Raw genomic sequence first — 14,105 nt, 5'->3', positions numbered from 1 at the left:
CTTAAATACGGTTTTGACTGATAAATTCGTTTGAAAATTTAAGGCGCCGGTGAGTCGTGGGATATGACGTGATTGGTTTAGATTACAGTATAGTGTTCAATGTCGTATAATTATAATAAGACATTTGCAGGGCATAGGTAACTATTTACAACTTGGAAATTTGGATGTAGGTTCTTCTGAGGCGATGGCGAAAATGATTTAAGAATTGGTGATACTTGTTAACGGATATGGAATTCACCTAGTACTAGCTTCTTCTGGACAGCGGCTTGAATGTGCGTTCGTAGAGTCGTCCATTGTGCAGGACTATAATAACGTGGCGTTCGTCGGTTCCCGCACTATCGAAGATCGTAGATTTGTCGCACTATAAACCCTTGCCGTCGTCGTTTTTTGGCCGTACTATGCAAGCGCGGTTGAACCTTCTGCTCACCACGAGAGCTCGCATCGGAATGAATTTTTATTGTTTACGTTTGTGTGTGGCCTTATAAAGGCCGGCTCTATAGTAGTGTAATGGTTCTAACGGTCTCTCAAGCAGACACTGGAAACGTTGACACACCCTGTACTTACCGTTGGCAACTCTGGGAACAAAACTACGAGCAGAGCCCTAAAAGCCCACGCCATTTTGATGTTTCCTACGTACATGCAATTTATTATTTTACGAGTTGTTTTACTTAAATTGATCGTAGGTACAAATGCAATTAAAGAAATTCATAAAATAAAACCCACGAGACATCACAAATGCAGTGGAAAACATGATAAATCAATGTAGTACAAAAACACATTGAAGTACATGTACATGTACTTCAATGTGTTTTTGTACTACATTGATTTATCATGTTTTCCACTGCATTTGTGATGTCTCGTGGGATTTATTTTATGAATTTCTTTAATTGCATTTGATTCCATTACCTGATTGTTATCATACAATTTGAGATGTTTTATTTATGTATATTTTCTCATGCATTTTATTGTTGTAGGTGATTTATTTCATGTATTTGTGTGGCCTATGGTTTTTGTCCCGTAGAAGGTTTCCCTGGTATAGACTTGTCTTTTATTTATCATTCAAAAACAAAAAGCCGGGAAAGCGTGATGCTCTCCATCGACCCCGTCCGCCGTCGCTATCTTCTTCATCCCGCCACGCTCTTTTTAGCGCACTTTTTAAGAATTAAAAAAAATGTGCTATTGTTTGCGTTTTGTCCGTCCATCCGTCCGGACCCACTTCTACCGTTATGAACTACTTCTAGGATGGTCCTAGAGTCCTGGAATTTTTTTGCAGTAGGTAGCCTATACCTTGAAGGTGTGCCAGACCCTCGAATTATTTCCTGAGATGCTGTTTTTGAAAGTAAAACGTGCTTACCTTTTACATACGACAACCAATTGGTCTCTCGACCGTTTTGCGCAGATGCCGAAGACTAGCGGATTTTCATAACGAAGCTAGGGGAAAACAAGTATAAATTGTGCATAACTCTTGTGCAGATAAAGCGCATTTTTTTTAAACGAAATAACTTTTGTTTTGACCAATGGATATATTTCTAGCAGATGTCTCAATCGCCTTTTGTGAGTACCCTCTTCCAACAATCCGTTTTTGAGGTATAAGGGAATATACCCGATCACGATAAGAGGTCGAGGAGAAGGGCTATGGTTGGTAGCAATTAATTCCTTTTGTTGAAACCTTTCATTAGAGTACCATGAAGGATATAACTAATTCCACTCCTCCCCCCTTCCCCTCCACCCCGTACTTTGATAAGAGGACAGAAAGAAGGGCAGTAGTTGATAGAAATCGGTTCCTATCGTTGTGACCTTCAATTAGAATACGATGAGAGATAAAATTAATTTTTAACCTCCCCCCCCCCCTCAGGCCCCGTCGCTCACTGATCTCGAAAGAGTCGCACGGGAAAGTTTATACTTTGTACAAACCAATTTATTTTCGATGAGACCATTCATTAGAATACCATGAAGAGTAGAACATGTGTTAATCCCCCCCCCCCACGCCCTGCCCTCACCCCATTTTCTAAAGTTTAACTTCGCACCACTAAAAGCATGCGTGTGCAAAATCTGTGAGCAATTGGTTGTCGTATGTAAAAGTTATGCACGTTTTACTTTCAAAAACAGTATCTCAGGAAATAATTCGTGGAGGGGGGGAGGCCTTTTAGACGGCGTATTCTTAAAAAATGCGCTAAAAAATACAAATAATGCGCCGCAGTACCAAAATTAACCATATCCAGATTTCAAAGAGACGCCTCATTTGTGGGGCTCTAAATTTACATAGGTACTAAAAATATAACTCTTTTCACTTAGTACATAACATACTCCGCCTCTCTATTTCTCAAAATGTTATGGTCGGACGGACACAACGCAAACAATAGCATATTTTTAGCGCATTTTTTAAGGATTAAACATGTTCTATCCTTCATGGTATTCTAATGAAAGGTCTCATCGAAATAAATTGGTTTGTACAAACTATAACTTTCCCGTGCGACTCTTTTTCGAGATCAGTGTACGACGAGGCCTGCGGAGTGGGGGGAAGGGGGGGGGGTTAAAAGTTAATGTTATATCTCATTGTATTCTAATTAACGGTCTCAACGAAAGGAACCGTTTTCTACCAACTACTTCCTTTTTTTCTGTCCTCTTATCAAAGTACGTGTAGGTGGGAGAAAGGGAGAGGGGGGGGGAACTAGTTTTATCCTTCATGGTACTCTAATGAAAGGTCTCAACGAAACGAAATAATTTCTATTAACCATAGCCCTCCTCCTCGACCTCTTATCGTGATCGGGTGTATTCCCTTATACCTCAAGAACGGATTGTCGGAAGAGGGTACTCACAAAGGGCGATTGAGACGTATCAAAAATGCGCTTTATCTGCACAAAAGTTGGGCACAATTTATACTTGTTTTTTATTTATTTTATTTAAATAAAAAAAATAATAGAGATAGTTTCAGTGACTTATTTATTTCTCGTGTGGATACTTACGAAGATAAATTGTTCGTAAAGTAAAGTCCGAATGTTATAGAAAATAAAATAATCACAATGCTTTGGAGCATCGAATGAGCTATAAATATTGGAAATCCATATCGCGAAATAAAAAGTTATGATAGTTCAAAGCAGCGTTGGACTGGGTCAAGCATAGAGTGACCCAGTGACCCAGTTAGTTTACTGACCCAGTGACCCGGTGACCCAGTTGACCCGGTGACCCAGCTTGACCCGGTGACCCAGCTTGACCCAGTTTGACCCGGTGACCCAGCTTGACCCGGTGACCCAGCTTGACCTGGTGACCCAGCTTGACCCGGTGACCCAGCTTGACCCGGTGACCCAGTTTGACCCAGTTTGACCCTGTAGCCCAGCTTGACCCAGTGACCCATCTTGACCCAGCTTTACTCAGTGACCCGTCTTGACCCGGTGGCCCAGTAATTAAATTATTGTTAGGTATCATCCAAAACAATTTCAAGTAACTTTCAATTTAAAAAAAAACTTCCTCAATAATATTCGCCGACAAGCACGTAGCCCAATTTCATTCAAGAGAACTAATACCTAAAAAAATCAAATGCATTTGTTTATAGTTTGTAGTCATGTAATCAATGAAAGTATTTAGAGAAAAGATTTATTTGGATTAAGCTAACTAGTAGAAAAAAATTAAATGTGAATGAATACCTGTAAGCAAACTGGTAAGCCCTGAAGCAAAGAAATGAAGGAGGGAACTGTTTAGAAATAACATTATTCTAATACAATTCGGGACATGGAAACTTTTTTACGGCAGTATTAAAGCAAACATCACAGAAATGGCAGTTGTCAAGCAATCGAGTATTATTTATTTTCAACAAACCAGCATTTCATTTATTTCATAATCTGTACACTTGAACCGAGGGCACTGACTTAACTGCGTTATTCGATCAAACTAGGCGACTGGGTCGAATTGGGTCCCCGGGTGAAATTGGGTCGCTGGGTCAAACTGGGTCACTGGGTCAAGTTGGGTCACTGGGTCAAACTGGGTCACTGGGTCAAACTGGGTCACTGGGTCTAACTGAAAAGAGTATGACGTGACCCAGCGACCCAGTTTAATTTAGTGACCCAGGTGACCCAGTCCAACTCTGGTTCAAAGTGCGCACACGAATTTTGGAAGTTGACGGTCATTTTTCTAAAAACTGTGCATAACAAGGTACGTAAATATGAGTGCTTCAGATTCTGCTAAAAATGTACTGTCACTTACAAAAGGAATTATTGATGTATATCGCTTAGTTGCTGAGAAAATAAATACTTTCGGTGGTCTAGTCGCGCGCGCGAAAATGAGTAAATTTCAACTTTAGCGGCCTATAACTTTTGTCAGGACCACGGGAAAATGTAAAGCGAGATTCTGAAGGTTCAAACATTTCTGAACAAAATGGTGTGGGTCCCAATTCTTTCTACTCCAAAAAAATTTTTGAACGATGTCGCGGGTCTCTCCGCTGCTCTAATAAGTTAATTATTGCATTGAAGTGCGGAACTGAAACACTACCAGTAGGTATGAAGCGACACTCATAATATCAGCATCAGATCGGCTATAAGTAAAGGCGGTAAGTATAGATGAGTATTATAAGAGTGCCACTAAAATATGCAATTAATCCATTATGCGTATCTTCCAACGTACTTACCTCCACACAATCAAGCAGTCAGGTACCTACTCACCAAAATTGAACGAGATAACAAATCAGATGCCATATGGTAAATGTAAAAGTACATATTTGCACAAACAAGTAATGAAGCTGATGTGAGTTCACACAAAATTAACCGGTGTTTCAATATAGCAAATTTGGCACTAGAGAAAATGAACTACAATTCCACTAGCTATGAGTTCGAAATTCCAGAGTGCAACAACAGTAACTGCAACTCATGGCGATCTGTGAGTGAAAATTTCCATTAGAAATGTTTTCAGATCGAGCATTTCAGGATGATTTGTCAACTGTAGCTTTCATCAACGATATTTGGCTGGTAGCTCCAACAGAAGAAATCATAATAAAAGTGTCAATCATGATACCGGTAGTGTCTTGGGGCATTTTTGGAAATGTCTCTTTAATGTATATCATCATTAAAAACGCCTACCTACAATCGCCCACAAATGTTCTAATAGCAAATATGGCACTGGCCGATTTCATTTTGCTAGCTGTGCATCCGTCGTTTTTTTTGGGACATGATTTTTTCCAAAACTATCCGTTTGGAGAGTTTGGATGTCGGTTCGAGGGAGCATTTGAATGTAAGTAATTGATCGTTATGTGAGTAATACGCTGTTTCACGAAGTGAAAATTTAGTCTTCAGTTAAATAAACTTGTAAACAATGTAGCAAACGAGCTTCTGGGTATGGCTATAGAATGCGCAAAACCAAATTTTTAAACTGGTGTTACATTTGCTTTTATTTCAAGTGCCTAAGTATCGAATTTCATTTAAATGCTTTCATAAATAAGAAAGTTTGCACTGCGCATGCGCACAACAAAATTTTGAACTCAACTGGCGTTAGATTTGCTGTTATTCCAAGTGCCTACCTATGTATCAAATTTTATCTAAATACCTTCATAAATAAAAAAATTATCAAAGTCCTCGTTTGAGATCGAAGGGACTTCAGCGCATTTTTGTGTGGCAGATCAGTATTCTATTAGCCACTTTCGATTCAACCATCAATAACAGATCTTGTCGAAGGCTACAACATTCACTAACCGCTTCCCACTTTCCTCGTGCACCCGCAATTCGCTTTTAAAGATTTGACTCCACCATCAGTGAGATCGTGTCGCGGGCTACCACATTCCCTTTTACGGTACCCACTTCCGACGTCCCGTTCACCCGCAATTCGCGTTTGAAGATTTGACTCCACCATCAGGAAGATCGTGTCGGGGGCTACCACATTTCCTTTGACGGTACCCCCTTCCGACGTCCCGTTCGCCCGCAATTCGCGATTGAAGATTTGACACCACCATCAGTGAGATCGTGTCGCGGGCTACCACATTCCCTTTTACGGTACCCACTTCCGACGTCCCGTTCACCCGCAATTCGCGTTTGAAGATTTGACTCCACCATCAGGAAGATCGTGTCGGGGGCTACCACATTCCCTTTGACGGTACCCCCTTCCGACGTCCCGTTCACCCGCAATTCGCGTTTGAAGATTTGACTCCACCATCAGGAAGATCGTGTCGGGGGCTACCACATTCCCTTTGACGGTACCCCCTTCCGACGTCCCGTTCACCCGCAATTCGCGTTTGAAGATTTGACTCCACCATCAGGAAGATCGTGTCGGGGGCTACCACATTTCCTTTGACGGTACCCCCTTCCGACGTCCCGTTCACCCGCAATTCGCGTTTGAAGATTTGACTCCACCATCAGTGAGATCGTGTCGCGGGCTACCACATTCCCTTTTACGGTACCCACTTCCGACGTCCCGTTCACCCGCAATTCGCGTTTGAAGATTTGACTCCACCATCAGGAAGATCGTGTCGGGGGCTACCACATTTCCTTTGACGGTACCCCCTTCCGACGTCCCGTTCACCCGCAATTCGCGTTTGAAGATTTGACTCCACCATCAGGAAGATCGTATCGGAGGCTACCACATTCCCTTTGGCGGTACCCACTTCCGACGTCCCGTTCACTCGCAATTCACTTCTATTGGCGACACGAAAAAGAGAGACAGCGATTCGAGATTTACGAAACGTTAAACCGCGTGAGTTCGCCACGGAAGGTAAAAGGCGCCCGAAGTTGACTACTTCTCGAAGACGCGCGCGCGCGCCTCGCAAAAGGTCGTTAATTTCGCCCCTATGACAAAAAACAAAATTCCGCCACGCAGGAGTTGTGCGCGTTTACAGCATCTTTCCGACGACACCAATTTCAAAAGAATCGGACCAAAACTGTAGTAGAAGATAGGAAAAAACTGAAAAACCTTCACGTTAGTATACTACGCTCGAGGACGACGCCCAGATGTCGCCAACCCCACATCATGTAGCCCTGTCCCCAAGGTTTACAAATTACACGGCCTTGTAGATACACGTACACCAGTTGCCTTTCTATAAGAGTTCTTCTACGCGCTCACATTTGCTGCCAGCCAGCCGACCAGCCAGCCAGCCAGCCAGCCGTCCAGCCAGCCAGCCAAAGTGAGATTAAAAGCTACTTTTTAGCGCATTTTTGCAAAAAATTTTTTTTAGCGCATTTTTGCAAAAAATTTTTTTTGTAAAAAGTAGCTTTTAATCTCACTTTGGCTGGCTGGCTGGCTGGCTGGCTGGTCGGCTGGCTGGCTGGCTGGCTGGCTGGCTGGCAGTAAATGCGTGCCCGTAGAAAAACGCTTGTAAAAAGACAAGGAGTGTACATGTAACTATCGGGGCCGTGTAATTAAGAACGTTAGGGATGGGGCTACAAGATTTGGAGTCGACGACATCTGGACGCTATCCCCGAGCGTATTATACTAACCTGGAGATATTTCAGTTTTTATCTATCTTCTTCTACAGTTTTTCTCCGATTGTTTTCAAATTGGTGTCGTCGGGAAGATCTTGCCAACGCGCACAACTCCTGCGTGGCGGAATTTTGTTTTTTTTTTCCTAGGGGCGAAATAAACCACCTTTTGCGCGGCGCGCTTCGAGGGGTAGTCGACTTTGGGCACCCAAAAGTTTCTTACAGCGCGAATCGCGGTCTCTCTTTCTCGTGTCACTAATAGAAGGTCGAGCTATGTGAAGTACCCAAAAGTTGAATACGATTTTATGCCGGGATTTTAGCGAAATCTTACAAAATGGGAATTACGAATGAACGGGACGTCGGAACTGTGTATCGACAAAGGGAATGTGGTAACCCCCGACGAGATCTTACTGATGGTGGAGTCGAAACTTCAAATCCGATTTGTTGCGGGTGATCAGAAGTGGGTGTCGACAAAGGGAATTTGGTAACCCCCAAAGGATTTTACTGATGGTGGAGTCAAAACTTCAAACGCGAATTGCGAGTGCACGGTAAGTGAGAAAATGGTACCGACAAAGTGAACGTGGTAGCTTTCGGAAAGATCTTATTGATGGTGGAGTCAATATTGGCTAATAAAACACTGATCTGCCACACAAAAATGCGCTGAAGTCCCTTCGATCTCACACGAGGACTTTGATCATTTTTTATTATACCTGAATCACAATCTCCGTTTTAAATACTCAAATGCGTGCGAAAAAAGGCCTTTAAAACACACGTGCTTTAAAGTTGCTAAGTAACGATACTTCAAGTATGACTTTTGAAACTGTCATCTGGGTGAAATAAAAAATCTTCCTAAGTCGCTTTCTGTAAATGCAGAACATTTCTTTGGCTTGTACCTATCCTTTGGTTGAAGCTTTTACAAACGCGCGTAATTTAGGGTATGCTTCCAAATCTGTTCCACTTTTTAGTCCCAGCAATAAGTGAAGTTTTGAATGAATGCACCAAAAGATAGAAGATTTAAATACCTTTGACATTTCCTTCATATATGCCAGCATTATCGATGCATTTAAGACTTTATTCGTAAGTAACTTCCTATTCATCCATGGAAACAACTTTTCATATTCTTGATAATAGGCTTTACTGGATTGAGATTTTACACCTACCAACGTTTGTTTAGATTTTACAACAAGCGATTTAATGGACGGTGTATTATCTTTTTCAACGGAAATCGTTTTATTCACAAAGACGACGATTTTTATAAGCAAACGTCAAGTGACATTTCCATGGCAATCGTGAAATTACGAACACCCAGCCCACTTAATTTAACTGTATTCGAGTATAACGTCAATATGATTTCATTGAATTTCCTATTTTTAAATTATACTGCAGGTATAATAAAAAAATACTATAAGATACACGTGCATAATTGGTCTTTAAAGCACTTGCAACGTTAAAGGCACTCCGCTTTGCGTCGTGCCCTTAAACTCGTTGCGTGTGCTTTAAAGACTTGATTATACACTTGTATCTTAATATACTATTTTAGCAATAAACGCAGAAAAAATTCCTTCCTTGGTGCAAGCCTCGACACCATAACGAACCAAATAGCTCTTAAGATAAAGAACTAGTAGCATCTCAACGAACGAGCGGACGGACAAACGGACAGCCGGGCGGACGGACGGAGGGACGGACAAAGTGACCACAATAGCGCATTTTTATTTTATTTTTGTGGAAATGCGCTAAAAAGTCATTATAAATGACGATAGCATATTTTCCTCCTAATAATATTAAGGCTAGGACCAGGAAAAATACCGGTAGGCACGAGATCTTTACCGCATAATTCTGATTCTCTTTCAAATGAGCCGCTTATCGTCGAAGTCTATACAGTTTAATCAAAAATAGTGGAGTGTATACAAATACATACCTACAAATGTTGAAATGGGCGTTAATTTTACTTTTTTTCGAAGTGTTGGAAATAAACAATTTTTTTTAAATAGACCAATATACGTTTTATAACACTTACTACAAAAATAAGAAGTTAGCGAAAGATTTTGGGAAAAAATGTTGAAGTCACTTTTAAATTTTTTGCCGGCCAAACTATAAACAATATAAAAAATCCAAAATAAACGACACGCGTTCCCAAGATAGTTAAACGAACCAGAAACCCTATATTTAGAGTGTATGTACCAACAAGATGTACAGGCTAGCAGAATGCGCGGTGGCTCAAGTTGAGCGGCAAATTCAAATATTTTTTCTCAACATCAAGAAACAAGTATAAATTGTGCACAACTCTTGTGCAGATAAAGTGCATTTTTTTAACCGAAATAGCTTTTGTTTTGACATCACCAATGGATATATTTCTTGCAGACGTCTCAATCGCCCTTTGTGAGTACCCTCTTCCGACAATCCGTTCTTTAGGTATAAGGCAATATACCCGATCACGATAAGAGATCGAACAGGAGGGCTATGGGTGGTAGAAATTACTTCTTTTCGTTGAGACCTTTCATTAGAGTACCATGAAGGATAAAACTAGTTCGACTTCCCCCCCTCCTCTACCTACCTACCTACTGCAAAAATTCCAGGACTCTAGGACCATTGTCCATTCCCCTAGAAGTAGTTCGCAGAAGTGGACGGACGGGCTGCGGACGGACGGACGGACAAAACGCAAACAATAGCACATTTTTTTTAATTCTTAAAAAATGCGCTAAAAATTCAATTATAAAATATGAAGTTAATCGAAAGTACATATTTGTATTTAAAAACTGTATCGTTAGTTTAAGGTTCTTGTAACGGGAGCCCGCTAGAATAAATTTTTCGAAGTTTATGGCAAACGAGCGCATTTAGAACGCGTGGGTTTTTATCGAGATATAGTAGCGAACACTCCAACTTCGTTGGGTCCGTCTAGACGAGGCCGAAAGCGGAGCTCGCGGATTTGCTGAAAGGAGACGCTGTTTCCAAGATTTGCGTTGGATCTGTTTCGGGTTTTTCTAAGCGGCAACGAAAATAGCGGAGTAGAAGTAAAACGGGGATAGGCATAGGCAGGCGGCAGTCGCAATATCATGGCGGTTGTCCGTGTTGCGAGTTAGCGGTTAGCGTGAATAGGACAAGAAGCGGAGTCGAGCATTGCCTACTTGCAAGTACGGACCTGTATGTACCTGTTGGCGAGAATATTAATTACTAAGTATGTGGCATCTTTTAACGTTGGTGACTGCTTATTGACATCCTTCCACTGCAGATCTTTGTTGGCTCATGATGGATTGGTTATTTTAAATAAATTGTGTAATTTTTATAAACCCTTAAAATTTATTAATGACTTGTCCGTTGATATTCACTTTAAAATCAGTGGCACTCGCATTAAATCTAAATCTGTAGTAATATGTATTTATAAGTCTCCTATAATTGGGGTTATGAGTCTACTTCCAAATATGCTCGACAAATAAGTTAATTTCAATATTTTTCTGCCAGGTGTTTTTAATGTTAATTTTCGTAAAGATTACCAATCACAATTGCTCTGCGATTTTCAGGAAGCAAACAGCTTTGCTGGATAATATTTTTATTAATTTCTCATGCTCTAGTTATAGAAGTAAGATCGTAAATACTGGTTTGTCTGGCCATTTTGGTCAACTCACTTTATTCAAGTCATTTTATTGACTTCAAATCTTGAGATGATATGTGAATAAACCGGAAAACATTATTCTGAATCCTCAGTTACAAAAATATCATCTGAATCATCTTCCAAGTTAATTATTAGTGGGGCTACATCTTCTCGATCAAACTTCTATGTGCCACAAATCTGAAGTAATGTCGGTATGCTTTACAATTCGTTTCCACATATCACGTGTAACTGGACTGATGGCTTGTTGCCACATATCTAAACTATTTTCTCTACCATAACCTTTTTCACTGTGCCGGTTATAATGTTTTTGCAAATTCCCCACATATTTTCAATGGGATCGAAAACGCAATGGAAAGGAGGCAACCGCAGTATCTACCACGTGTCCATTTTGTAATGCGATCTTATCAGCAGCATACCGTTTTGAAGGTTTGTTTCTGAAGTAACAAAATTTTAGTCTTGAAACAAAAACAAACCTCGCAACAATCTCCAGCAATTCCACTTTTCATTTGGACACTCAACATTTTTGTGCTGTAATTGTGCTTTATTTTGGCACCATTATCTCTTTTTCGTTCACAATAATGAATAAGATTAAAAATAAGTTGCTTACTTTTTCTTGGTAAACCCGGTGGCATTATTGGGTTATACAAGCTTTGACGCAGCGTATCGCAGTGGGACTTACTATAATTGGTCGTTATGAAACTAACGGTTCTTTTATCGGCAATTTTAGCAAAACGCCATAACGTAATAAAAACAGTAGTAAACATCAGTTGTCAAATGTGACGTGTCGCAATATAAACGTAAACTACTGTTCAATTTCAATTAACAAGTAACCTGAAAACCATAAAAACCTTTTCACTAAAGGTTTTCGGTTTTATTTTTTACTCTGCCCCAAAAAAACCATATTTTGTGATAAATCTAACATAACACCATATTGACCAATTTAGATTCATTTCAACCATATTGTTAAAATACAAGATGGACATTTCGGGAATTATTGGGAAAGTTTTGTCTTATTTAAAGAGCTATATGAGAGCGAATGAAAGAGACCCATTTTTTACGAAACAAAGTGGTACAACTTGAAAATGCTATCCGCTTGCAACTAAGCAGAATTTCCACAATACGTACCAAATTGTAATCCGTTATTATTATACGTACAACAACCCTATTCAAGGATTATACCTTATCGGGGTCGCTTTATTAAAACAATTCGCAATAATATCTAACCTGTAGCAACTACCCCAGGTTTTAGGGTAATCATCCGTAAAGCTCCCTCGCATAATCCTTAGAAAACGCTTACCTGGACTTTATAGATCCTGTATTTATTACACACAAAAGCGGGCAGTTTTATTTAACAATGATATAAGTCGATAAGTGGTTGTTGCAACTACAATCTTTAATTACCGGAAGCTTTTAAATGGAAGCTTTCATCGAAGTAAGTATTTTCTTAGCGATAGAAATCGATCCCTTCGGCATTGTGCTAAAATCAAATAATATTTTTTCGAGTGTAATCGATTTATGCAAGTTCTCGGTCTTGTTGAAGTACTTTTAGTTCGAAAGGAAAACATAATTGCGTTCCGGTAATATAAGCCTTCCGGAAATAACATGGCACGTCTATCATGGGAAGTGACGTCAAATGTTTGTGAGGGCGCATTCAAATGCACCCCTTTAGTTGACGTCGCTCGCTTCATCTTGAGATGCTGAGGGTGGAGCCCATGAATATTATATTAACAAAACTTTAGAGATCAACGTGAGGAAAATAAATTAAATTTCTCTTTGTTTTCGTATCAGTTCGTTTCGTAAGCAATTTTGGTATCGCTTTCAAATAAACGAGGTAGAAAGGAAAACAATTTTGGGGACGATATGCAACCTTATAATGATAATAAATTGAAAATCGCACTTAACCAATGGCTTGTATATTATGTTGTGTAACTGTTGTAAGGATAACAAGAATTGCTGACGTTTTTCAGGATTCGAGAGCAGCTTTAGTTCGATTTTACCGAGTAAATTTGGGTTGCTCAAGTAATGAAAATCTGTTGCCTAGCAATTAGGCGAGAAAAACTGTCATCTAATAAAAATACAACACCGAAAAAAGATTGGTAGGGATTAATCCGGAAGAGATTTTTGATGGCATTCGGAAGAACCCGTGTAGCGCTCAGTGCAAATAATCAAGCGTTAAACATTGAGGTTTCGGCTGTGGTAGAACTCAAGTCTAATTAAATTTTTATTACCCATAGAACATAAAGTATTTGGCAAAATAAGTAGTTTGTTGTTTGAAGTTTCTGCGGGAATAGCGAATCAGTGGTGAGAGGCGACCGAAATCGGCACATTTTTATTTGGCCAAGATATCAGCGTCTTTTGTTTCCTCGTGCGAGAATTACGTAAAGTTCGCAGGCAACGAATAGAAAGATTACTGTAAGTTTTAATTTCAACTAGAATGACGTTCCGTTAATAAGGTTATTGAGTGCCTTAAATTATCGTTTAATGAATGTGACAATTAGGGACAATCCACCTTAAATGAAAGTGAACGTTTCCGATAAATCAATATAAATTCAGGGTGGCGGCTTGTGAAGAATTTAAAGAGAACTAATATTCGAGAAAATCAAGCCCGTTAAGATAAGAAACGAGAATTCAAACAGAAAGAGTCGTAACGCTGCAGTGTTGCCGGTTCTAAAAACCGTCGTGACGATGGACGGTATTTCTGGGTGGAAGATACATTAGTCAAACTTTTTAAGCGAACTTCTGCGTGTGGAGCGCTGCATTTTTCGATCGCGAAATTCTTCGCCAAGCTTTCAAGGTGAATCTTGTGAGCGGTGTCGCCCTTTTCTGAGATGGTGTCAAATTTCATTGTTAATTAAAAGTTTAAACCGAAAGCAGTATAACCGCAGTATATAAAAAAATCGTTTGTAGAGCAACCGAGATTGTGTCACCATTTTCGACGAATTTATTGTTGTGAGTACTACAATCAATGGGAGCTGCCCTTTCGAACAAAACAAATAATAAAAGGATCAAGAGAACTTTGTTGTGTAGCTAAAACTAATGGACGGCGGACTATGTTCAACTGAAAATATCGTGCGAATAAATGCTTTTTCAACACGTACATG

Source organism: Photinus pyralis, unplaced genomic scaffold, assembly GCF_008802855.1.
Source record: "Photinus pyralis isolate 1611_PpyrPB1 unplaced genomic scaffold, Ppyr1.3 Ppyr1.4_unclustered_Scaffold1279, whole genome shotgun sequence".
Classification (NCBI taxonomy): domain Eukaryota; kingdom Metazoa; phylum Arthropoda; class Insecta; order Coleoptera; family Lampyridae; genus Photinus; species Photinus pyralis.
The sequence above is the reverse complement of the archived record's forward strand: the minus strand, read 5'-3'. Positions refer to the sequence as shown.